Source organism: Rutidosis leptorrhynchoides, chromosome 8 (assembly GCF_046630445.1).
Source record: "Rutidosis leptorrhynchoides isolate AG116_Rl617_1_P2 chromosome 8, CSIRO_AGI_Rlap_v1, whole genome shotgun sequence".
NCBI classification, from domain to species: Eukaryota; Viridiplantae; Streptophyta; class Magnoliopsida; order Asterales; family Asteraceae; genus Rutidosis; species Rutidosis leptorrhynchoides.
In genome coordinates this window covers 83973520-83998015 of record NC_092340.1, presented here as the reverse complement: position 1 = coordinate 83998015, position 24496 = coordinate 83973520, and the positions used below count along the sequence as shown (strand labels likewise).

Below are 24496 nucleotides of genomic sequence, written 5' to 3'. Positions count from 1 at the left end.
TACTAATAATCGTTCATTTAACCGGACACGGGGATGAATTAATAGTCAATGGACTCATTAAAACAGGGGTGGATTACATACAAGGACACTTGGTGTAATTGTTAATAAAGTATTAAAACCTTGGATTGCACACAGTCGATAACCTGGTGTAATCATTAACAATGTACTAAAACCTTATTATAGTTTAAGTCCCCAATTAGTTGGAATATTTGACTTCGGGTATAAGGATAATTTGACGAGGACACTCGCACTTTATATTTATGACTGATGGACTATTATGGACAAAAACCAGATGGACATATCGAATAATCCAGGACAAAGGACAATTAACCCATGGTAATAAATTAAAATCAACACGTCAAATATCATGATTATGGAAGTTTAAATAAGCATAATTCCTTTATTTTATATCTCATCGCACTTTTATTTACTGTCATTTTATTTATTGCACTTTTAATTATCGTACTTTTATTTATCGCACTTTTATTTATCGTCATTTACTTTACGCTTTAAATTAAGTCATTTGTATATTTAATATTTTACATTAGGTTTTAATTACGACTTAAGACATAAAATCGACAAACCGGTCATTAAACGGTAAAAAACCCCTTTTATAATAATAATAATATTACTTATTTATATATTGATACAAATATAGTTTAAAATAAATATAGCGTTAAACTTGGCTAGCTCCCTGCGGAACGAACCGGACTTACTTAAAACTACACTACTGTACGATTAGGTACACTGCCAGTAAGTGTTGTAGCAAGGTTTAGGTATATCCACTCTATAAATAAATAAATAACTTGTATAAAATTATATCGTATTTAATAGTATTTCGCAATAAAAATATAACTATTTCGGATACACCTCGCATAACATCAAGTATTTTTGGCGCCGCTGCCGGGGAACTCAACAACGCCGAAAGCGAAACGCTATAAAAAAATATATTTAGTTTTTAATCTATTTTTGTAAAAATATAAGAAGTTCTAAACATAAAAATACAAAAATATAAAAAAATATATATATCTATTTAGGTGTTTTAATTAAAAAGTTTATTTTTTTAGAATTATAAAAATCTAATAAGTAATTGTTAAAATATAAGTTTTATTTAAGTTATGTTTTATAAAAACTAAAAACAGAAAATATAAATTAAAAGTAAAAAAGTAAAAAAAAATATATATATATTAAAACTGAACTTGCGTAATTTAAGCCTGCGCCTCATCTGAGCCTGCATCCTCCGTACTCGCGGAGTTATTGGGTAGCAAAAATCCGCACTCGCAGAGCAGTCTGACAGGTCAAACCTGGTACGTGCATTAATTACGAAATTAAGGTTAATTATTAATTATTATTATTATTATTATTAATCCTAATTAGGGTTTAGTTAAATATTAATTAGTTTTAGTTTTAATTAAATTTGTAATATTAAGTGTTTTTTATTATTATTAATTTAAAATTAATACTTTTATAAAATAATAATATAAAAATAATATTTTTATAAAAATTGTATTTTTTCTAACTTTAGTTTTATTTTTAAATTTTGTATCTTTTTAATTGTTTATTCGTATATTGTATATTTTATCGTTCGTAATTAGTTTTAAGTTTAGTATTTTTGCCGTAGTTATTTTTATTTCTAGATTTTTAGGCTTTGCCGTAAAATCCCTTAAGTACTTTTTCTTTAAGACTAAGATTTAGGTGCTTTAGAATTTTGCGACGCTGTTTATAAATTTTAGTACTTTTTAAGTTTCGACGCGCTATCTTTATTTTTCGACGAACTTTTTCTTCCTTATTTCTCGACGCTCTAGTTTTTAGGACATAGAATTTTCTTTATTTTCCTTACATTTCGACGAAAATTATTTTAAGCGGTTAAACTAATAGACATCCAAATTTTCTAGTTCGTAGTAATAGTTGGATTTGTTAGTGGCGAGTTGTGGGCTTCCGATTTAAAGGGTCCTGGCTACCTGCTGTATCTATTGGCTATTCGAAACGTGGGCAAAATCAGAAAAGTCTATTAATTTGATAACTTATATAATTTTTATCTTTATAACTAATAGGATATTCTGTGAATGCACCGAGCAAAACGTTCACCACATTTCATACGTTCACCACCTGTAACTCAATCAAGACATCTAGCCAACATTGTCGCCGTTGATTTTTCTTTAGAATCGTCATCTAGTCGACCAAGTACTCCAATTCAAATTTTCGATAATCCATTTTTTGAACCCGACCTCACAATTGAGAATCCGGAGGATATTCAGGGATAATTCAGAGATCCTGAACCACTAATCATTCCTCCTGAACCATAAATCACTCATCCAGAGATTGTCGAGGAAGAAACCATTAAATCAGAATCCTCTAGTGATTCAGATTCAACAAACTCAATCATGGAAAATCTAGAACCTCTAAGTATGGAAGACCGAATGAGAGCTAAGCGCACTGGCCAAGGTCATGCAATTACTCAACCAGACATTAATGCACCAGATTATGAAATCAAAAGACAAATCCTACACATGGTAACTAATCAATGCCAATTTAGTGGTGCACCGAAGGAAGATCCAAATGAACATTTTCGAACCTTTAATAGGATCTGTACTCTATTTAAAATCTGAGAAGTGGAGGATGAACAGATCTATCTCATGTTATTTCCCGGGACTTTAAAAGGAGAATCCAAATATTGGTTAGAATCGTTACCCGAAGGAGCGATTGATATATGGGACGTTTTAGCTGAAAATTTTCTTAAACAATTCTTTTCAGCATCTAAAGCCGTGAGACTTCAAGGAGAAATTGTTACGTTCACACAAAAGCCAAATGAAACTCTATATGAGGCGTGGACAAGATTTGAAAAGTTGTTGAGAGGATGTCCTCAACATGGTTTAGACACTTATCAAATAGTACAAATATTCTATCAAGGATGCGATATTACTACACGAAAAGACATCGACATAGTAGCTGGTGGTTCCATTATGAAGAAAACCGCAACTGAAGTTTACAAAATTATTGATGACACTACTTCCCACTCACATGAGTGGCATCAAGAAAAAGATATCGTTATATCATCTAAAGCGGCTAGAGCCGATTCTAGCCATGACTTTGATTCCATTTCCGCAAAGTTATATGCTTTCGAGAGACGAATGGAAAAGATGACTAAAGATATTTACTCAATACAAATTAGTTGTGAGCAGTGTGGAGGACCACATTTGACAAAAGATTGTCTCAGTATTGAACAAACAATGGAACAAAGAGAGAATGTTTCATATATAAACCAAAGGCCTGGAAATAATTATCAGAATAATTATCAACCGCCAAGACCAAACTACAATCAAAATCAGAATTATAACCGAAATGTTCCATACAACAACCAATAAGGTCATAGCAATCAACAAGTATCTAATAATACTTACAATCAGCAAAGACCTATTTTTCCAATTAACCCACCACAAACCGATGATAAAAAGCCAAATTTAGAAGATATGATGTCGAAGCTAGTTGAATCTCAAATGCAATTTTTCACATCTCAGAAACAAACCAATGAACAAAATGCCCAAACATTTATAAATCAACAAGCTTCTATCTAAAATCTGGAACAAGAAGTGAGCAACCTAGCAAGGTTGATAGGTGAAAGAAAATCAGGAAGTTTACCTAGCGATACAAATGCTAACCCTCGAAATGAAACAGCTAAAGCCATTACCACACGAAGTGGTATTACACTTAAACCACCTGAAATACCTGTAATTTCTGATGACTCTATTCCTACTACACAGCCTGAGCAAGAGAAGGAAACAGAACCGGTAGTTGAAAAGGTTAATGAAGATAACACAGTTAAAGCTAAACCTTATGTTAAATCATACCAACCACCGCTTCCTTACCCAAGTAAAATGAGAAAAGAAAGACTTGAAGCCGAGCAATCCAAATTCTTGGATATGTTTAAACAAATAAATGTTAATCTTCCTTTCATTGATGTGATTTTAGGAATGCCAAGATATGCTAAATTCCTGAAAGATCTAATCACAAATAGAAAGAAAATGGAAGAACTTTCGGCTGTTACTATGAATGCTAATTGTTCTACAGTGTTGTTGAATAAGATACCAGAAAAATTATCAGATCCAGGAAGTTTCATAATTCCATGTTTTCTGGGTAGTCTTAGTTCAATAGAAGCATTGGCAGACTTAGGTGCTAGTATAAATTTAATGCCGTATTCATTATACGCTAAACTAGATCTTAGAGAATTGAAACTAACACGAATAAGTATACAACTAGCAGATCGATCAGTAAAATATCCTATAGGGATAATGGAGAACATGCTAGTTAAAGTTGGTACTTTAGTATTTCCAGTAGATTTTGTTATTCTGGACATGGAAGAAGATTCTCGAGTTCCTCTCATATTAGGAAGACCATTCTTAAACACGGCTAAAGCAATAATAGACGTGTTCGGTAAGAAACTGACCCTAAGTATAGAGGACGAGAGTGTTACCTTTTCTGTTGATAGAGCCATGCAACAACCGCAATCTGCAGATGATACATGTTATTACATTCAAACTATAGATTCACATGCGGAATTGTTAGAAGAATTTCCAGAATTACAAGGAACAGGAGAATGTTCTTTAGAAGAAGGAACTGAACCAATTGATGAAGCTGAAATGTTAGCTGCACTCATGGCTAATGAATACGAACCAACAATAGAAGAACTTCAAATGTTAAAAGAAGAAGACAGATATAGATACATATCATCGATAGAAGAACCACCGATATTAGAGTTAAAGCCACTTCCAAACCATTTGGAATATGCTTATTTGCATGGTGAATCTGAATTACCTGTAGTAATATCGTCTTCTCTTACGGAAAATGAAAAATCTCAACTCATTTCTGTGCAAAAAGCTCATAAACCAGCTATTGCATGGAAGATTCATGACATTAAAGGTATAAGTCCTTCGTATTGCACACATAAAATCCTTATGGAAGAAGGTCATAAAACCTATGTGCAACGCCAACGAAGACTAAATCCAAATATGCAAGATGTTGTTAAGAAAGAAATTATTAAACTGCTCGATGCAGGTTTAATTTATCCAATCTCTGATAGTCCATGGGTAAGCCCAGTTCAATGTGTACCTAAGAAGGGTGGCATGACTGTCATCACAAATGAAAAAAATGAGCTTATTCCTACTAGAACTGTAACAGGATGGCGTGTCTGTATTGATTATAGAAAATTAAATGACGCCACCAGAAAAGATCACTTTCCCTTACCTTTCATTGATCAAATATTGGAAAGATTAGCCGGGAATAGTTACTATTGTTTTCTTGACGGTTTCTCCGTATACTTTCAAATTCCAATCGCACCCGAGGACCAAGAAAAAACCACGTTCACGTGCCCTTATGGTACTTTTGCTTACAAACGCATGTCATTTGGACTTTGCAACGCCCCTGCAACCTTTCAAAGGTGCATGATGGCGATTTTTCATGACATGATAGAAGAATGCATGGAAGTTTTCATGGATGACTTTTCAGTCTTCGGTGATACTTTTGAAACATGTCTAGTTAATCTTGAACGAATGCTTATTAGATGCGAACAATCAAATCTAGTATTTAATTGGGAGAAATGTCATTTCATGGTTAAAGAAGGCATCGTTCTTGGTTATAAAATTTCAAAGGAAGGAATTGAAGTGGATATAGCTAAAGTAGATGTAATTGCTAAACTTCCACATCCGACCAATGTTAGAGGAGTTAGGAGTTTTCTAGGGCATGCCGGTTTTTACCGACGTTTCATAAAAGATTTTTCTAAAATTGCCACTCCTATGAATAAACTCCTTGAAAAAGATGCTCCATTCATATTTTCGGATGAATGCATCAAATCTTTTAATATTCTTAAAGAAAAACTCACTAATGCGCCGATCATGATAACTCCAAATTGGAATCTACCATTTGAACTCATGTGCGATGCAAGTGATTTTGCAATGGGAGCCGTTTTAGGACAAAGGATTGAAAAATGATTTCAACCTATTTATTACGCTAGTAAGACGTTACAAGGAACACAAAAAAATTACACAACTACTGAAAAAGAACTCCTTGCTATTGTCTTTGCTTTTGAAAAATTTCGTTCATATCTCGTTCTAACTAAAACGGTGGTCTATACTGACCATTCTCTCTTAGATACCTATTTTTAAAACAAGATGCTAAACCACGATTAATCCGTTGGATCTTACTCTTACAGGAGTTCGATATTGAAATCCGAGACAAAAAGGGAGCAGAAAATCTCGCCGCTGATCATCTTTCTCGTCTTAAAAATCCTGAATTAGAAGTTCTAAATGAATCGGCTATACAAGATAATTTTCCTGATGAATATCTCTTGAAAATCAATTATAGTGAAATTCCATGGTTTGCAGACTATGCAAACTACTTAGTATGTGGATTCCTTGAAAAAGGGTTGTCGTACCAAAAATGAAAGAAATTCTTTAGTGATATAAAACACTATTTATGGGAAGATCCACATTTGTTTAAAAGTTGTCCCGATGGAATAATCCGTCGATGTGTATTCGGAGATGAAGCTAGTCAAATCTTAAACCATTGTCACACAGGACCAACGGGAGGGCATTATGGGCCTCAACTCACAGCAAGAAAAGTTTATGACGCTGGATTCTATTGGCCTACAATTTTCAAAGACGCACACCTTCTTTGTAAATCTTGTGATGCTTGTCAAAGGGCCAGAAAAATAAGTCAACGTGATGAAATGCCACAAAATGTCATTCAAGTATGTGAAGTATTTGACGTTTGGGGTATTGACTTTATGGGTCCATTTCCAAAATCTCATAATAATCTCTACATTCTCGTTGCCATTGATTATGTATCTAAATGGGCGAAAGCACAAGCTCTCCCAACTAACGATGCACGAGTTGTAGTCAACTTCTTAAAACGTCTTTTTGCAAGGTTCGGAGCACCGAAAGCTTTAATAAGTGATTGGGGTACTCATTTCTGTAATAATCAACTTGAGAAAGTTCTCAAAAGATATTGAGTAACTCATAAAATCTCCACCGCTTATTATCCACAAACAAGTGGACAAGTTAAAAATACCAACCGAGCATTAAAACGTATTCTAGAGAAAACCGTCGGATCAAATCCGAAGGATTGGTCCATGAAATTGGAGGATGCACTCTGGGCTTTTAGAACAGCCTACAAAACTCCAATTGGTACCACACCTTTTAAACTCGTTTACGAAAAAGCATGTCACCTTCCAGTAGAAATTGAGCATAAAGCATTTTTGTAGTGACCCGAACTTTTCCATGTTTATATATATTAATTGAGATTGATATTTACATGATTAAATATTTCCAACATGTTAAGCAATCAAACTTGTTAAGACTTGATTAATTGAAATATGTTTCATATAGACAATTGACCACCCAAGTTGACCGGTGATTCACGAACGTTAAAACTTGTAAAAACTATATGATGACATATATATGGATATATATATAGTTAGCATGATACTATGATAAGTAAACATATCATTAAGTATATTAACAATGAACTACATATGTAAAAACAAGACTACTAACTTAATGATTTTTAAACGAGACATATATGTAACGATTATCGTTGTAAAGACATTTAATGTATATATATATATCATATTAAGAGATATTCATACATGATAATATCATGATAATATAATAATTTAAAATCTCATTTGATATTATAAACATTGGGTTAACAACATTTAACAAGATCGTTAACCTAAAGGTTTCAAAACAACACTTACATGTAACGACTAACGATGACTTAACGACTCAGTTAAAATGTATATACATGTAGTGTTTTAATATGTATTTATACACTTTTGAAAGACTTCAATACACTTATCAAAATACTTCTACTTAACAAAAATGCTTACAATTACATCCTCGTTCAGTTTCATCAACAATTCTACTCGTATGCACCCGTATTCGTACTCGTACAATACACAGCTTTTAGATGTATGTACTATTGGTATATACACTCCAATGATCAGCTCTTAGCAGCCCATGTGAGTCACCTAACACATGTGGGAACCATCATTTGGCAACTAGCATGAAATATCTCATAAAATTACAAAAATATGAGTAATCATTCATGACTTATTTACATGAAAACAAAATTACATATCCTTTATATCTAATCCATACACCAACGACCAAAAACACCTACAAACACTTTCATTCTTCAATTTTCTTCATCTAATTGATCTCTCTCAAGTTCTATCTTCAAGTTCTAAGTGTTCTTCATAAATTCTACAAGTTCTAGTTACATAAAATCAAGAATACTTTCAAGTTTGCTAGCTCACTTCCAATCTTGTAAGGTGATCATCCAACCTCAAGAAATCTTTGTTTCTTACAGTAGGTTATCATTCTAATACAAGGTAATAATCATATTCAAACTTTGGTTCAATTTCTATAACTATAACAATCTTATTTCAAGTGATGATCTTACTTGGACTTGTTTTCGTGTCATGATTCTGCTTCAAGAACTTCGAGCCATCCAAGGATCCGTTGAAGCTAGATCCATTTTTCTCTTTTCCAGTAGGTTTATCCAAGGAACTTAAGGTAGTAATGATGTTCATAACATCATTCGATTCATATATATAAAACTATCTTATTCGAAGGTTTAAACTTGTAATCACTAGAACATAGTTTAGTTAATTCTAAACTTGTTCGCAAACAAAAGTTAATCCTTCTAACTTGACTTTTAAAATCAACTAAACACATGTTCTATATCTATATGATATGCTAACTTAATGATTTAAAACCTGGAAACACGAAAAACACCGTAAAACCGGATTTACGCCGTCGTAGTAACACCGCGGGCTGTTTTGGGTTAGTTAATTAAAAACTATGATAAACTTTGATTTAAAAGTTGTTATTCTGAGAAAATGATTTTTATTATGAACATGAAACTATATCCAAAAATTATGGTTAAACTCAAAGTGGAAGTATGTTTTCTAAAATGGTCATCTAGACGTCGTTCTTTCGACTGAAATGACTACCTTTACAAAAACGACTTGTAACTTATTTTTCCGACTATAAACCTATACATTTTCTGTTTAGATTCATAAAATAGAGTTCAATATGAAACCATAGCAATTTGATTCACTCAAAACGGATTTAAAATGAAGAAGTTATGGGTAAAACAAGATTGGATAATTTTTCTCATTTTAGCTACGTGAAAATTGGTAACAAATCTATTCCAACCATAACTTAATCAACTTGTATTGTATATTATGTAATCTTGAGATACCATAGACATGTATACAATGTTTCGACCTATCATGTCGACACATCTATATATATTTCGGAACAACCATAGACACTCTATATGTGAATGTTGGAGTTAGCTATACAGGGTTGAGGTTGATTCCAAAATATATATAGTTTGAGTTGTGATCAATACTGAGATACGTATACACTGGGTCGTGGATTGATTCAAGATAATATTTATCGATTTATTTCTGTACATCTAACTGTGGACAACTAGTTGTAGGTTACTAACGAGGACAGCTGACTTAATAAACTTAAAACATCAAAATATATTAAAAGTGTTGTAAATATATTTTGAACATACTTTGATATATATGTATATATTGTTATAGGTTCGTGAATCAACCAGTGGCCAAGTTATACTTCCCGACGAAGTAAAAATCTGTGAAAGTGAGTTATAGTCCCACTTTTAAAATCTAATATTTTTGGGATGAGAATACATGCAGGTTTTATAAATGATTTACAAAATAGACACAAGTACGTGAAACTACATTCTATGGTTGAATTTTCAAAATCGAATATGCCCCTTTTTATTAAGTCTGGTAATCTAAGAATTAGGGAACAGACACCCTAATTGACGCGAATCCTAAAGATAGATCTATTGGGCCTAACAAGCCCCATCCAAAGTACCGGATGCTTTAGTACTTCGAAATTTATATCATATCCGAAGGGTGTCCCGAAATGATGGGGATATTCTTATATATGCATCTTGTTAATGTTGGTTACCAGGTGTTCACCATATGAATGACTTTTATCTCTATGTATGGGATGTGTATTGAAATATGAAATCTTGTGGTCTATTGTTACGATTTGATATATATAGGTTAAACCTATAACTCACCAACATTTTTGTTGACGTTTAAAGCATGTTTATTCTCAGGTGAATATTAAGAGCTTCCGCTGTTGCATACTAAAATAAGGACAAGATTTGGAGTCCATGTTTGTATGATATTGTGTAAAAACTGCATTCAAGAAACTGATTTCGATGTAACATATTTGTATTGTAAACCATTATGTAATGGTCGTGTGTAAACAGGATATTTTAGATTATCATTATTTGATAATCTACGTAAAGCTTTTTAAACCTTTATTTATGAAATAAAGGTTATGGTTTGTTTTAAAAATGAATGCAGTCTTTGAAAAACGTCTCATATAGAGGTCAAAACCTCGCAACGAAATCAATTAATATGGAACGTTTTTAATCGATAAGAACGGGACATTTCAGTTGGTATCCGAGCGTTGGTCTTAGAGAACCAGAATTTTGCATTAGTGTGTCTTATCTAGTTTGTTAGGATGCATTAGTGAGTCTGGACTTCGACCGTGTTTACTCGAAAAATGATTGCTTAACAAATTTTGTTGGAAACTATATATTTTTAACATGTGAATATTATGTGATATATTAATCTCTTAACGCGTTTGATATTATGTGATAGATGTCTACCTCTAGAACAAGTCCCATTGACTCACCTAATAATAATGAAGAGTCAAATGTAAATTGGAATGATTCGTGGACTGATTCACAAGTTCCCGAAGAGGAACCGGAAGAAGAGTCAGAACCGGAAGAAGAATCGGAACCGGAAGAAGAATCGGAACCGGATGAAGAAATAGAACCGGTGGGGGAAATAATAAAACGGTTAAGTAAAAGAAAATCCTCAACCAACCGACCAAGGTTAATTATGGTCAATGGTGTTTCCGCCAAGGAAGCAAAATATTGGGAGGATTACCAATTCTCCGATGAATCGGATTCCGACGAGAATTCCGATGATGTTATAGAAATTACCCCAACTGAATTTAAAAAGGCAAAAGAAAATAATAAGGGAAAGGGCATAAAAATAGAGAAATCTAATTCCAACCCCGATGAACTTTATATGTATCGTCAACCCCCGAAGTCCTTAAGTTGTAACAATGACCCGGGAACCTCTAAACCACCAGGTTTTTCTAAACCAATGTGGAAAATTACGGCTCGTATTAGGGGAACATCATATATCCCTAGAAACTTGGCAAAACGAACCAAAACCGAAGAAGAAGAAACAAGCGAGTCGGAATAAGATAGTTGTATTCGTGTGGTGTAATATATGTAATATAGTGTGCTTATGCTTTATGATATATGTAAAAGTTGCTTGTATTAAATAAGTATTTTTTTTATGAAGCTAACTCTTGTCTATTTTACAGTATAAAAACACAAAATGGATAGACAACCCAATATTTTAAGAGACCTACCCGGAGACATGATTGATGAAATCTTGTCTAGAGTCGGTCAGAATTCTTCGGCATAACTATTTAAGGCGAGATCAGTTTGTAAGACATTCGAAGAACGTTCCAAGAATGCCTTGGTTTATAAAAGGCTTTCGTTCGAAAGATGGGGGATATCACATTGGGAAATCCATAAGTTACGATGTGTTTACTTTGACGCATATATTGCAGGGAACCCAAATGCTATTTTACGCAATGGGTTAAGAAATTATTTTGACTCAATATATCCGAATATTGAACTTCGTGATTTAGAAAAAGCGGCTAACATGCAACATAAAGAAGCATGTTATGCTTACGGATTAGTAATGTTCGCTTCTCACCAAAGTGAGAACAAGAACATCGGCCTACAACTATTAAACAAAACGTTCCCACAAGTGACGGAGTCGGTAATTGGGGTAAGAAATGAGGTTTTTAGATTGTTACGGGACTGTTGGACATTACGTAACCCTCGTCCCTTTGATGACGTTACAACACGCTGTCTTATCAACGGCCATAACGGTTATGTTCCACAAGACCAAGGATGGGAAGTAGTCCTAGTAAAACCAGAATGCATGACTTGTTTCTGGACGTATGAATTACGTGTCTTTATTGCCTTTGCTGGACGACTTGTGTACTAGCTAGAATTATCTTCAAAACTATCTTGTATCAAAGTTATTGTGTGCTATATTTCATGCTTTATGTAAAATAAGCGGTATTATAAGTTTGTAAAATATTGTATAAAAGTTTGAACGCGAAATATTATTATAATCAGTTTTCATATAGAATTGTAGTAGTTGAATTGTATATTAGCTACTAAGTATGAACTTAACGGGTAGGTACTACCCGAATTTAAACTTATAAAACGCTAATATGAAGAAAAAGCTTTTATAAATGAGTTCATATTATGCTACGAAATACTATTAACTACTCTTAATATTCTATATGATTAACTTGTTCCATTTGACTATTTTGAAGGAAATGGCACCGACTACTCGACACACCGTGAATATGAATGAAGAGGAATTCAGTACTTTTCTAGCTTCAAACATAGCCGCAGTACAGCCTGCGCTACATACCAACAATAACCTTGGATCTAGCAGTACAGGAAATCGTGTAGGATGCACCTACAAAGAATTCACTGCCTGCAAACCTTTGGAATTTGATGGAACCGAAGGACCGATCGGATTGAAACGGTGGACCGAGAAGGTCGAATCGGTGTTTGCCATAAGTAAGTGTACTGAAGAGGACAAAGTAAAGTACGCTACGCATACCTTCACAGGTTCTGCGTTAACATGGTGGAATACCTATCTAGAGCAAGTGGGACAAGACGATGCGTACGCACTACCGTGGTCAGCATTCAAGCACTTGATGAACGAGAAGTACCGTCCCAGAACCGAGGTCAATAAGCTCAAGACAGAACTTAGAGGGTTACGAACCCAAGGATTTGATATTACCACGTATGAAAGACGATTCACAGAATTGTGCCTATTGTGTCCGGGAGCATTCGAAGATGAGGAAGAGAAGATCGACGCGTTTGTGAAAGGATTACCGGAAAGAATCCAAGAAGATATAAGTTCACACGAGCCCGCCTCCATACAACAGGCATGTAGAATGGCTCACAAACTAGTGAACCAGATTGAAGAAAGAATTAAAGAACAGACTGCTGAAGAGGCCAATGTGAAGCAAGTCAAAAGAAAGTGGGAGGAAAACGGTGATAAGAATCACCAATACAACAACAACAACAATTACAACAATAATCGCAACAATTATCCCAGCAATCGCAACATCAATCGTAACTACAACAAACAGCCCAACAACAACAACAACAACAACAGCAGCAACTACAACAATCATCCCAACAACAATAATAACCGCAACAACAACAACAATCAGAAGCAGCTATGCCAAAGGTGTGAAAAGTATCACTCGGGGTTCTGCACCAAATTCTGCAACAAGTGTAAAAGAAATGGTCATAGCGCGGCGAAGTGTGAGGTCTACGGACCAGGGGTTAATAGAACGAAAGGAACAAATGGTGTCGGAACGAGTAATGGCGGAGCAAGTTATGCCAATGTAGTTTGTTATAAATGTGGAAAACCGGGCCACATCATTAGAAATTGCCCGAACCAGGAGAACATGAATGGACAAGGCCGCGGAAGAGTTTTCAATATTAATGCGGCAGAGGCATAGGAAGACCCGGAGCTTGTTACGGGTACGTTTTTTTATTGACAATAAATCTGCTTACGTTTTATTTGATTCGGGTGCGGATAGAAGCTATATGAGTAGAGATTTTTGTGCTAAATTAAGTTGTCCATTGACACCTTTGGATAGTAAATTTTTACTCGAATTAGCAAATGGTAAATTAATTTCAGCAGATAATATATGTTGGAATCGAGAAATTAAACTGGTTAGCGAAACATTTAAGATTGATTTGATACCAGTAGAGTTAGGGAGTTTTGATGTGATAATCGGTATGGACTGGTTGAAAGAAGTGAAAGCAGAGATCGTTTGTTACAAAAATGCAATTCGCATTATACGAGAAAAAGGAAAACCCTTAATGGTGTACGGAGAAAAGGGCAACACGAAGCTACATCTTATTAGTAATTTGAAGGCACAAAAACTAATAAGAAAAGGTTGCTATGCTGTTCTAGCACACGTCGAGAAAGTACAAACTGAAGAAAAGAGCATCAATGATGTTCCTATTGCAAAAGAATTTCCCGATGTATTTCCGAAAGAATTACCGGGATTACCCCCACATCGATCCGTTGAATTTCAAATAGATCTTGTACCAGGAGCTGCACCAATAGCTCGTGCTCCTTACAGACTCGCACCCAGCGAGATGAAAGAACTACAAAGCCAATTACAAGAACTTTTAGAGCGTGGTTTCATTCGACCAAGCACATCACCGTGGGGAGCTCCTGTTTTGTTTGTCAAGAAGAAAGATGGTACATTCAGGTTGTGTATCGACTACCGAGAGTTGAACAAACTTACCATCAAGAACCGCTACCCACTACCGAGAATCGATGACTTATTTGATCAACTACAAGGCTCGTCTGTTTATTCAAAGATTGACTTACGTTCCGGGTATCATCAAATGCGGGTGAAAGAAGATGATATTCCAAAGACTGCTTTCAGAACACGTTACGGTCATTACGAGTTTATGGTCATGCCATTTGGTTTAACTAATGCACCAGCTGTGTTTATGGACCTTATGAACTGAGTGTGTGGACCATACCTTGACAAGTTTGTCATTGTTTTCATTGATGACATACTTATTTACTCAAAGAATGACCAAGAACACGGTGAACATTTGAGAAAGGTGTTAGAAGTATTGAGGAAGGAAGAATTGTACGCTAAGTTTTCAAAGTGTGCATTTTGGTTGGAAGAAGTTCAATTCCTCGGTCACATAGTGAACAAAGAAGGTATTAAGGTGGATCCGGCAAAGATAGAAACTGTTGAAAAGTGGGAAACCCCGAAAACTCCGAAACACATACGCCAATTTTTAGGACTAGCTGGTTACTACAGATGGTTCATCCAAGACTTTTCCAGAATAGCAAAACCCTTGACTGCATTAACGCATAAAGGGAAGAAATTTGAATGGAATGATGAACAAGAGAAAGCGTTTCAGTTATTGAAGAAAAAGCTAACTACGGCACCTATATTGTCATTGCCTGAAGGGAATGATGATTTTGTGATTTATTGTGACGCATCAAAGCAAGGTCTCGGTTGTGTATTAATGCAACGAATGAAGGTGATTGCTTATGCGTCTAGACAATTGAAGATTCACGAACAAAATTATACGACGCATGATTTGGAATTAGGCGCGGTTGTTTTTGCATTAAAGACTTGGAGGCACTACTTATATGGGGTCAAAAGTATTATATATACCGACCACAAAAGTCTTCAACACATATTTAATCAGAAACAACTGAATATGAGGCAGCGTAGGTGGATTGAATTATTGAATGATTACGACTTTGAGATTCGTTACCACCCGGGGAAGGCAAATGTGGTAGCCGATGCCTTGAGCAGGAAGGACAGAGAACCCATTCGAGTAAAATCTATGAATATAATGATTCATAATAACCTTACTACTCAAATAAAGGAGGCGCAACAAGGAGTTTTAAAAGAGGGAAATTTAAAGGATGAAATACCCAAAGGATCGGAGAAACATCTTAATATTCGGGAAGACGGAACCCGGTATAGGGCTGAAAGGATTTGGGTACCAAAATTTGGAGATATGAGAGAAATGGTACTTAGAGAAGCTCATAAAACCAGATACTCAATACATCCTGGAACGGGAAAGATGTACAAGGATCTCAAGAAACATTTTTGGTGGCCTGGTATGAAAGCCGATGTTGCTAAATACGTAGGAGAATGTTTGACGTGTTCTAAAGTCAAAGCTGAGCATCAGAAACCATCAGGTCTACTTCAACAACCCGAAATCCCAGAATGGAAATGGGAAAACATTACCATGGATTTCATCACTAAATTGCCAAGGACTGCAAGTGGTTTTGATACTATTTGGGTAATAGTTGATCGTCTCACCAAATCAGCACACTTCCTGTCAATAAGAGAAGATGACAAGATGGAGAAGTTAGCACGACTGTATTTGAAGGAAGTCATCTCCAGACATGGAATACCAATCTCTATTATCTCTGATAGGGATGGCAGATTTATTTCAAGATTCTGGCAGACATTACAGCAAGCATTAGGAACTCGTCTAGACATGAGTACTGCCTATCATCCACAAACTGATGGGCAGAGCGAAAGGACGATACAAATGCTTGAAGACATGCTACGAGCATGTGTTATTGATTTCGAAAACAGTTGGGATCGACATCTACCGTTAGCAGAATTTTCCTACAACAACAGCTACCATTCAAGCATTGAGATGGCGCCGTTTGAAGCACTTTATGGTAGAAAGTGCAGGTCTCCGATTTGTTGGAGTGAAGTGGGGGATAGACAGATTACGGGTCCGGAGATTATACAAGAAACTACCGAGAAGATCATCCAAATTCAACAACGGTTGAAAACCGCCCAAAGTCGACAAAAGAGCTACGCTGACATTAAAAGAAAAGATATAGAATTTGAAATTAGAGAGATGGTCATGCTTAAATTTGCACCTTGGAAAGGCGTTGTTCGATTTGGTAAACGAGGGAAATTAAATCCAAGGTATATTGGACCATTCAAGATTATTGATCGTGTCGGACCAGTAGCTTACCGACTTGAGTTACCTCAACAACTCGCGGCTGTACATAACACTTTCCACGTCTCGAATTTGAAGAAATGTTTTGCTAAAGAAGATCTCACTATTCCGTTAGATGAAATCCAAATCAACGAAAAACTCCAATTCATCGAAGAACCCGTCGAAATAATGGATCGTGAGGTTAAAAGACTTAAGCAAAACAAGATACCAATTGTTAAGGTTCGATGGAATGCTCATAGAGGACCCGAGTTCACCTGGGAATGTGAAGATCAGATGAAGAAGAAATACCCGCATCTATTTCCAGAAGATTCGTCAACACCTTCAACAGCTTAAAATTTCGGGACGAAATTTATTTAACGGGTAGGTACTGTAGTGACCCAAACTTTTCCATGTTTATATATATTAATTGAGATTGATATTTACATGATTAAATGTTTCCAACATGTTAAGCAATCAAACTTGTTAAGACTTGATTAATTGAAATATGTTTCATATAGACAATTGACCACCCAAGTTGACCGGTGATTCACGAACGTTAAAACTTGTAAAAACTATATGATGACATATATATGGATATATATATAGTTAACATGATACTATGATAAGTAAACATATCATTAAGTATATTAACAATGAACTACATATGTAAAAACAAGACTACTAACTTAATGATTTTTAAACGAGACATATATGTAACGATTATCGTTGTAAAGACATTTAATGTATATATATATCATATTAAGAGATATTCATACATGATAATATCATGATAATATAATAATTTAAAATCTCATTTGATATTATAAACATTGGGTTAACAACATTTAACAAGATCGTTAACCTAAAGGTTTCAAAACAACACTTACATGTAACGACTAACGATGACTTAACGACTCAGTTAAAATGTATATACATGTAGTGTTTTAATATGTATTTATACACTTTTGAAAGACTTCAATACACTTATCAAAATACTTCTACTTAACAAAAATGCTTACAATTACATCCTCGTTCAGTTTCATCAACAATTCTATTCGTATGCACCCGTATTCGTACTCGTACAATACACAGCTTTTAGATGTATGTACTATTGGTATATACACTCCAATGATCAGCTCTTAGCAGCCCATGTGAGTCACCTAACACATGTGGGAACCATCATTTGGCAACTAGCATGAAATATCTCATAAAATTACAAAAATATGAGTAATCATTCATGACTTATTTACATGAAAACAAAATTACATATCCTTTATATCTAATCCATACACCAACGACCAAAAACACCTACAAACACTTTAATTCTTCAATTTTCTTCATCTAATTGATCTCTCTCAAGTTCTATCTTCAAGTTCTAAGTGTTCTTCATAAATTCTACAAGTTCTAGTTACATAAAATCAAGAATACTTTCAAGTTTGCTAGCTCACTTCCAATCTTGTAAGGTGATCATCCAACCTCAAGAAATCTTTGTTTCTTACAGTAGGTTATCATTCTAATACAAGGTAATAATCATATTCAAACTTTGGTTCAATTTCTATAACTATAACAATCTTATTTCAAGTGATGATCTTACTTGAACTTGTTTTCGTGTCATGATTCTGCTTCAAGAACTTCGAGCCATCCAAGGATCTGTTGAAGCTAGATCCATTTTTCTCTTTTCCAGTAGGTTTATCCAAGGAACTTAAGGTAGTAATGATGTTCATAACATCATTCGATTCATATATATAAAACTATCTTATTCGAAGGTTTAAACTTGTAATCACTAGAACATAGTTTAGTTAATTCTAAACTTGTTCGCAAACAAAAGTTAATCCTTCTAACTTGACTTTTAAAATCAACTAAACACATGTTCTATATCTATATGATATGCTAACTTGATGATTTAAAACCTGGAAACACGAAAAACACCGTAAAACCGGATTTACGCCGTCGTAGTAACACCGCGGGCTGTTTTGGGTTAGTTAATTAAAAACTATGATAAACTTTGATTTAAAAGTTGTTATTCTGAGAAAATGATTTTTATTATGAACATGAAACTATATCCAAAAATTATGGTTAAACTCAAAGTGGAAGTATGTTTTCTAAAATGGTCATCTAGACGTCGTTCTTTCGACTGAAATGACTACCTTTACAAAAACGACTTGTAACTTATTTTTCCGACTATAAACCTATACATTTTCTGTTTAGATTCATAAAATAGAGTTCAATATGAAACCATAGCAATTTGATTCACTCAAAACGGATTTAAAATGAAGAAGTTATGGGTAAAACAAGATTGGATAATTTTTCTCATTTTAGCTACGTGAAAATTGGTAACAAATCTATTCCAACCATAACTTAATCAACTTGTATTGTATATTATGTAATCTTGAGATACCATAGATACGTATACAATGTTTCGACCTATCATGTCGACACATCTATATATATTTCGGAACAACCATAGACACTCTATATGTGAATGTTGGAGTTAGCTATACAGGGTTGAGGTTGATTCCAAAATATATATAGTTTGAGTTGTGATCAATACTGAGATACGTATACACTGGGTCGTGGATTGATTCAAGATAATATTTATCGATTTATTTCTGTACATCTAACTGTGGATAACTAGTTGTAGGTTACTAACGAGGACAGCTGACTTAATAAACTTAAAACATCAAAATATATTAAAAGTGTTGTAAATATATTTTGAACATACTTTGATATATATGTATATATTGTTATAGGTTCGTGAATCAACCAGTGGCCAAGTCTTACTTCCCGACGAAGTAAAAATCTGTGAAAGTGAGTTATAGTCCCACTTTTAAAATCTAATATTTTTGGGATGAGAATACATGCAGGTTTTATAAATGATTTACAAAATAGACACAAGTACGTGAAACTACATTCTATGGTTGAATTATCAAAATCGAATATGCCCCTTTTTATTAAGTCTGGTAATCTAAGAATTAGGGAACAGACACCCTAATTGACGCGAATCCTAAAGATAGATCTATTGGGCCTAACAAGCCCCATCCAAAGTACCGGATGCTTTAGTACTTCGAAATTTATATCATATCCGAAGGGTGTCCCGGAATGATGGGGATATTCTTATATATGCATCTTGTTAATGTCGGTTACCAGGTGTTCACCATATGAATGAATTTTTATCTCTATGTATGGGATGTGTATTGAAATATGAAATCTTGTGGTCTATTGTTACGATTTGATATATATAGGTTAAACCTATAACTCACCAACATTTTTGTTGACGTTTAAAGCATGTTTATTCTCAGGTGAATATTAAGAGCTTCCGCTGTTGCATACTAAAATAAGGACAAGATTTGGAGTCCATGTTTGTATGATATTGTGTAAAAACTGCATTCAAGAAACTGATTTCGATGTAACATATTTGTATTGTAAACCATTATGTAATGGTCGTGTGTAAACAGGATATTTTAGATTATCATTATTTGATAATCTACGTAAAGCTTTTTAAACCTTTATTTATGAAATAAAGGTTATGGTTTGTTTTAAAAATGAATGCAGTCTTTGAAAAACGTCTCATATAGAGGTCAAAACCTCGCAACGAAATCAATTAATATGGAACGTTTTTAATCGATAAGAACGGGACATTTCAATTTTGGGATTTGAAGACATGTAATCTTGATTTGCATGAAGCCGGACATCTACGGTTAAGTCAATTAAACCAATTAGAAGAATTGAGACATGAAGCATATGAAAATTCGTTAATCTATAAGGAAAGAACGAAGAAATGACATGATAAAAGAATCATAAGTCCAAAAGAATTTAAAGAAGGAGACCGAGTTCTTCTTTTCAATTCAAGAATCAAGCTATTTTCTGGAAAATTGAAATCAAGATGGTCTGGACCATTCATAGTCAAAAGATTTTTCCCATACGGAACAGTAGAGTTAATAAATTCAAATAGGATTGAATTTAAGGTTAATGGTCACATAATTAAACATTACATAAATAATCCAATGGAAGTTGAAGATGAAGCTAATCACAATTTCGACACCACAGCTAACTAAGTGTGGGAAGATTCGAATCTTTTAAGGGTAATATGAATTTCTGTTAGAGTTAGATATTCTGTTTTCGTGTAGTTTTCAAAAATGGAATCCGCATGGTCTTTCCCTAGCAGACCCTAAAGAACTAGTCTTCTCCCTCCATTCTGAATTTTTATTTCTTTTAGGTTTTACTAGATGAAGAATTCCTTTGATTTGAACCATGGTCTACTACTACACGCTTTGATTACTCAACGTAATAATGACACACTCCCGAGTGAAGTGGTATCATTCATAAGAGGCAAAATGGATGAAGTGAGGAAAGAACTCGGGAAGAATCATCATAAGATACATTTTGGTAAAGGAAAATCAAAATCCGCAACAAAAAGAAGAGCACGACACCTTGGAAGATGTCATAAATGCGGAAAATGGTCACACGAAGGTAAATGTTCGAACAATCAAACATATTTAAATACTGAATTTGTTACTCTATGCAGAGAAGGACCGTTCATATGTTCAGAAGAAAAGTTATTGAAGAATCGAGGTTACGCTTATGTAGCTATGGAAAACCAAATCACACGACTCTCCTATGAGTCGGCTAAAGCAGGTCTCTGAGAATTCTTTCTCATAGGTAAGTATGTACAGTTTTTATTCTATTTTATTGCTTTTAACCTTTTGATAATAAACGCTGAATCGTTCGCTATAAAGTATTAAATTGATATTCAATAAAATTAGGTATGCGAAACCGAAATTATTGATATCATACAAAAATTTATTACATCACTGCGAAATTTACCGTTTATTCTTAAGGTATAAATATCTTTAATCAATCAATCCAAAATATTTCAGAAATTCGTCAGGAGTAAAACTAGGTAAAATAGCCGAAATTACTTTACCCAAAAGAGGGGTGTATATTTTTGATAATATTTGATTGATTAAAGTGGGATAAAAGACCAAAAAGATTTTTAATTTTATTTTTACCTTGTTTTTAAAATTAATATATAAATATTAAATTATTATTGTAAATCTTTTTAATTCAATATATTTAAGTTTTTAAATATTTTAAAAATTAATATTTTCAATATAAGTTTGAAAAATTAATGTATAAAAATATTAATAATATTAATATGAATTTTTAATTTTATGCATTTTAAATTTAAGTTTAGTGTGAATTTAAAATCAAAAATTTACTTTATTTCATTAATTAAAAATTTGATATTTAAAATTCGTCGTGAGTTGAAGACTAGGTCGTTGAACCGAAATTGCTTTACCCGAGGGCGGGACGAGAAATTTTGTTATCATTATTTTTAATCTTATTGATTTAAAGTATGCCAAAAACATTTAAAAAAACCCAAAAATCTTTGCTTTTAAAACAAACGCTTTAAAATGACAAATTTTAAGATTTTGTCGAGGGACGGACTAGGTAAACGTACCGAAACAACCTCGTCCTAAATAAAAAGGAAAACAAAATTTTAAATTTAATTATTATTTTATTATTAAAGATTTTTTAAAATAAAAAAATCCGCACTCGTGGAGTTTTTGAGGTACCCACATCCGCACTCGCGGAGAAATGAAATCTCAGATGGGATAAACTGGTCGACAGACCAGTCCCCAAACACATATACACATATATTTCTGCGAAAATACCCACAAAAACACTCCCAAATTCACAATTTTTCACCGTTAATCATCAAATTTTTTGCTAAAATAACGATGAGGAGATACTTGCCAAGAAGTTTTTCAAAGAAATCGGTAATTTCTACATCCAAACACTCTTTAATTCGGATTTTTAGTGTTCTTGAGCAAAATTATACCTAATTTGATTTTGATGATTTCTAGCTTAATTGTACTTAAATTGTTTGTATATTATGCTTGTATAACCTAGATTGATGCTATTTAACATAATTAGAAGCCTTAAACTTCAAATTTTGAGTAATCTAGGGTTTGTGTTCTTGAGCAAAATTGGGGCTTTTTGATATAAACGGGTTATGGCCGAATTTTGTTGGTGGTTCATGTTTAATTAAGTAGTGTAACATATTTATGTTGCTAAATGATCAAAACTTTGACCCTAAACATGATTTTTGAGTATTAAAGTGGGCTTTTTGAGTCAAAAATGCATGAACTCGATTTAATTGATATGAATGCCATTTGGAACTCGTTTAATTGCTATAATGATTATTTTTGACTTGATTTAGAAGATGAATGCTAAGGAACATTGTATACATTTTCATATATGTTTATTTGTAAAAGTGTAGAATTGTTAATATTGTGAAAATGCGTATAAAGTTTAATATGGATTAAACATGTCATTATGATTGTTTTGATTTATGATTCTGATAACACTAATGCATATTTGGATGCACAAAAATTGTGTTTAATGTGTTTTACAGAGTGAAAGGGGTGAATCTTCATCCGCATCTCAGGCTCGCAATGCTCCTCCTGAGAATGCAGACGAACAGGATATTAACGACCAATACAAACAAAATATACCTCATTAAGTCATTTCATTTTCAAATATCCATGAGGCAGATTTACACCCAAACTTGAGGTTTGACAGATTTTGGATAGAATATCCAAAATATCAAAGGAACTTACACACCCTTCAGTCTAATGTTGATGAAGTACCCAGGGTAATAGATTGGGAACCGTTAGAAATAGTGGGATTGGCCGATCCAATCAGAGAATTACTTACACAAAGGTATGGTAATTCTACTTTTAATGATTGGGAACGTTTGTTCAATATACGTAGGCGTGTATATAGAGAATGGTATGTGGAATTATTATGTAGTGTTGAAATAAATGATCGGGTAGCTACCTTAACCGATCGGAGTTTTATTAGATTTTTATTAGGAGGTGTGATGCGCTATATGTAGGGATGGCAATGGATACCTGATCCAGTGGATATCCATCCGATCCACCCGATTATTCGTGGATATGGACGATATAAATGGATATGGATATGGATGTGGATGAAAAAATGTCACCCATGGATGAACCCGCTTTCACCCGAAATAACTAAATATATAAATTTATCACTCAAATTAGTATCATTTATGTAGTGATATTTCATTAATTATATTCATATTCATCTCTCTTTATATTTTCTCTAAAAATATAACTTTCTTCTTATATTTTGTTTTCTTTAAATAATCAAATGTATTTATCGTACTTTGGTGGTTCAAATGTGATTTCATGTAACTAAAAGTAAGCAACTTACATGTCGATATCTTTACATGTTTAATAGGTTATCTATTGAATATTTGTTATATAGATTAGTAAAATGTGACTTTCGGTAGCATAAACTATTAAAAATATTACTTTTGATCGTATATAGTGAACCACCGCTTATAATTGTTAAAAATAAAATAAATTTAAACGAATATGGATAATTATCCATTAACCCGTTTCACCCGACGGATATGGATATGGATGGATGAAAAGTAAAAAACCTAAATGGATATGGATATGGATATGGCCTCACCCGATCCATATCCGATCCATTGCCATCCCTAGCCATATGTCTCTACTAGACATGGCTCAGGCTTTGTGTATATATACGCCTGAGGAACTAGCATCTACTAATTGTCAAAGGTTGATAGTTAATGGTAGGAGGGTTGATGAAAATTTTGATATGAATGGAATATGAAGTAGAATGACTAGCCATAACCGATTTCGTGGGGGGAATTACTCTTATAATGATATTGATAGAGCTGAGCTAAAAGTAATCCATAGGTTCTTAGCAAACTCGATTACACAGCGAGGTAGGAATA

At 33.8% G+C, this 24496-nt stretch overlaps 1 non-coding gene across 1 annotated transcript; it reads right to left on the bottom strand.

Annotated features, from left to right (window-relative positions):
* Positions 1-2768: 2768 nt before the first annotated feature.
* Positions 2769-2875, bottom strand: LOC139865440 (small nucleolar RNA R71). Its single transcript, XR_011764961.1, has one exon. It is a non-coding gene; the product is annotated as a small nucleolar RNA R71 (small nucleolar RNA).
* Positions 2876-24496: the final 21621 nt, after the last annotated feature.